The sequence below is a fragment of the Carlito syrichta genome, unplaced genomic scaffold, assembly GCF_000164805.1.
Source record: "Carlito syrichta isolate Samal-C Ts95f unplaced genomic scaffold, Tarsius_syrichta-2.0.1 Scaffold299526, whole genome shotgun sequence".
In the NCBI taxonomy this organism is placed as follows: Eukaryota; Metazoa; Chordata; class Mammalia; order Primates; family Tarsiidae; genus Carlito; species Carlito syrichta.
In genome coordinates, this window is record NW_007243622.1 from 10,306 (window position 1) to 13,889 (window position 3,584).

Sequence of the window (3,584 nt, forward strand, 5' to 3'; positions counted from 1 at the left end):
ATAAGAAACATGATAAAAATGAGTTAGTTAGATAATTTGTCAAAGAAGACACATTTATGGCAAATAAAGCATATAAGAAGTCTGGCAGCATATATCAAATAAGAATTGAAAATTATGAGATTTACAATGAGATGCCACTACACACCTACTAAAAGGACCAAAATCCAAATCACTGACAGACTCGTTCATTGCTGGTGAGAATGCAAAATGATACAGTCACTTTGGAAGACAGGTTGGCAGGTTTTTTATAAAGCTGAATATGGTTATCACTATACTATCCCACAATTGTGCTCCTTGATATTTACCAAACTGGTATGAAAACTTATCTGCACACAAATTGTTATAGCAGTTTTATTCATAATTGCAGACACTTGGAAATAACCAAGATGTACTTCAATAGCTAAGTGGATAAACTTGGTATATACATAGAATAATATGTAGATAGAAAGAAATAAGCTATCAAGCCATGAAAAGACACAGAGAAAGGTTAAATACATAGTGCTAAATTAAGGAAGCCAGTTTGAAAAGTTACAGACTGTGTGATTCCAACTACACAACATTTTGGAAAAGACAAAAAATATGGAGACAGTAAAAAGATGAGTTATTGGCAGGATTTCAGGAAGGGAGATGGATAGATAGAGCCTAGGGTATTTTTATGGCAGTGGAATTATTTTGTATGATACTAGAATGGTGGATGTTACATTATTGTATTGGTGGAAGTCACACCAAGTGACATTATGCATTTGAAAAAACACATAGAACCGTACAACAGAAAGAGTGAAAGGTAATGTAAACTGCAGACTTAATTAATTGTACAAAATATATGATACTAATGCAAGTTGTTAATAAAAGGGAAAATTGTATGTGGCTTGATGAGACAGGGTATATAGGAACTCTGTTCAGCGTTTCTGTATACCTAAAACTACTCTAAGAAGTCTATCAATTTAAAAAAATCAATGTAATTGTACTAAGATGTCCCCTTTTGTAGAAAAGTCAGATGTGCGCACACAAATTTCAAGGGAGTTTTCTCCATAGAAATGCAAGGTAGACTGGGTGCAGTGGCTCACACTTATAATCCCAACACTTTGGGAGGCTGAGGTGAAAGGATTGCCTGAGCCTGCAGGATGGAGACCAGCCTGAGCAACTTGGCAATACCTAATCCCTACATTTAAAAAAAAAATTAGCCAGCCATGGTGGTGTGTGCCTGTAGTACCTGCTACTTGGAAGGCTGAGGGGGGGAGGATCGCCTGAGCCCAGCATGTTGAGATTGCAGTGGCTGGGAGCGTGTCGCTGCCCTCCATCCTGGACAAGAGAGTGAGACTCCATCTCAAAAAAAAAAAAAAGAAAGAAAGGAAGGAAGAAAGAAAAGAAAAGAAATGCAAGGTTGATGTTCTAATCACGTTCTTATTCGGGGTTTGTATGTGTTTTCATGCATTACTCCTGTAATTTTGATCATCTAGCTTCCTCCCTTTCCACTTCAGATAAACCCTGCTGGTCACAGATGTCACTCTTTTATATTATCTAGTATTTGTTCTATTCACAGCCATAGTAATAAGAGATATTTGTACGTACAGATATTTATCTTGGCAGCTTTGAGGTTAAAAGGCATTCTATGGGAGGCATAGCAGAATCTCCTCACTGCTCCTCTTCCACGTTGCCCTACACATCTTTTACTGTAGATGAAAAATATCAGAATAGTAGAAAATAGTAAAACGAGCATCATTTGCACATGTCACACATATGAACCATTCCTCACTTTTTTTAACTAACTTTTTTTAATATACTTACTTTCTCTAATAGTTTTTCTTAGTTACTTTACAAATATCACTTTAAACTACAAAGATGTAACGGTAAATGCTTCGGGGTGCATCTTTTGCCTATAAGAGCGATCTCCTACCTCTCCCAACATCACACTGAGAACATAATGACTTTTCTTGACATTTCTAACCTCCAGTCCCTATTCACGTCTCTGCGGCTGTTGGCGTCTGTTGCAGCTTCTGGCTCCAACCAGGCACCGCAGGGGGCCGTGATGCCCTCACCCCGGGGGACCCGGGCCACACCTGGGCAGCCAGGACCCGCCCCACGGCTGAAAGGGGAAAACGCCTCCCCGGACGCAGGGGGTTATGGGAACGGTAGTTCCCGACGTCGGGGGCCTGCCGCGCAGCACGCTGGGAAGGGTCCCCGGCGCGCACTCTGCGCAGGCGCAGGTCCAGCCCGCCCCTCCAGCGTCCGCCCTCTTGTCCCGAAAGGCACGCGTCCGCGTTCATAGGTCCGCGCGGGAGCGGAGGCCGCGCACCTGGGGTGAGAGCGCCGGCGTCGGGGCTCCGCGCGGCCCGGGGGCCTCGGGACGGGCGGGCCTGCGTGCCGGGGGCGGGCGCCGGCCGTCACAGGAAGCCTCGGGCGGGGTCCCCCCGCCGCTCTCTTCTGCGCGTGCGCGGCGGGCGCAACCGCAGCGGGGCGGGGCATGGGCGGGGGACCCGAGGGGCGGCCGTCGCTCGTGCGGAGGTTCTGAGAAGCGAGTGGGTCGTCCTTGGTCCGACGGGCCGTCCGGCGCCCGCGGCCGTCGCTGCGTGGCAGGGAAGCGGCTGTCGTCCTCGGGGGCACCTGTCTGTCCCCGTCCTTGACGCGCATGGAACCCTCGCGGCGACCCTGCTGGTCGTTACGCACGAGCCATTTGAGTTTTATTTTTATTTTTGAGTGCAGGGGTTTCACGCGGGTGGACACCCCAGGGCACAAGCTAGGAGGTCAGAGGGTAGAAGGCGCGTCCGGGCGGGCTGGACTCCCCGCCTCTTGCTCTTCCTGATAGCAGACCTCCCTGAAACCCGGAGCTGCCAGTACCTGCCTGAAAGCTTGGGAGCGCTTATTCAGACGGGTCAGTGCTCAGATTCCCTAAGAGCCTGTGAAGCGGACGTGGACAGAATCTCACCGAGTGGTAACTCTGCCCTGAGATTTGGGCGGTCTCCGGTTCCGTGGTTCGGACTGAGGCTCCTGGACCCTCCCGCACGGTTGAGGCTGCCTCTGCCCTCAAGGGCACAGATTCCTATTCGGGGGCAGTGATGTCCAGTAGAAAGTGGATGAAAAACACAAGTCTCATTTAGAATTTTTCGGCAGCTACACTCAAAAGAGGCCGAGCCAATTTTACTGATGTGTTTTCCTTGAGTCATTGCATTCAAAATGTTATCTTGACTCGTGGTGCTGGCCACACTCAAGGTGTTGTCCAGTGGTGGCATGCAGCTAATGGCTGCTACAGTATTGGATAGCACGTTTCTGGTGAATTCCAAGACTCAGGCTTAGGGTGCTAGATGAAAGTTGCAGGAAAAGTGAATTGGTTTTTCAGGCCCAAGTCCCAGCCCTTCTGAAAGAAAGCAACTGGGACGAGAGGCTGGAAGAGGGAGCCCATGCCAGGTCCTGCCACTGAGACGGCCTGTTGGACAGAGGCCTGTTCCAGAGCTGCAGGGCAGAGGCAGAAGATTCTGGAGAGGGGCAGGTTCTGATTTGCTTCACCTGAGGCAGTTCTTGGTTCCCTGTGTAGCATGAGTAAAGACTCAGAATGTTACCACCTACAGGGGCTGTTACGGACTGTG

General features: G+C 48.5%; 1 long non-coding RNA gene across 1 annotated transcript; it reads right to left on the bottom strand.

Annotated features, from left to right (window-relative positions):
* Positions 1 to 1,302: 1,302 nt before the first annotated feature.
* On the bottom strand, positions 1,303 to 2,086 carry LOC103256974. The gene is made up of 3 exons (XR_504101.1): positions 1,949 to 2,086; positions 1,573 to 1,673; positions 1,303 to 1,326 (listed from the first exon to the last, which is right to left on the bottom strand). It is a non-coding gene; the product is annotated as an uncharacterized LOC103256974 (long non-coding RNA).
* Positions 2,087 to 3,584: the final 1,498 nt, after the last annotated feature.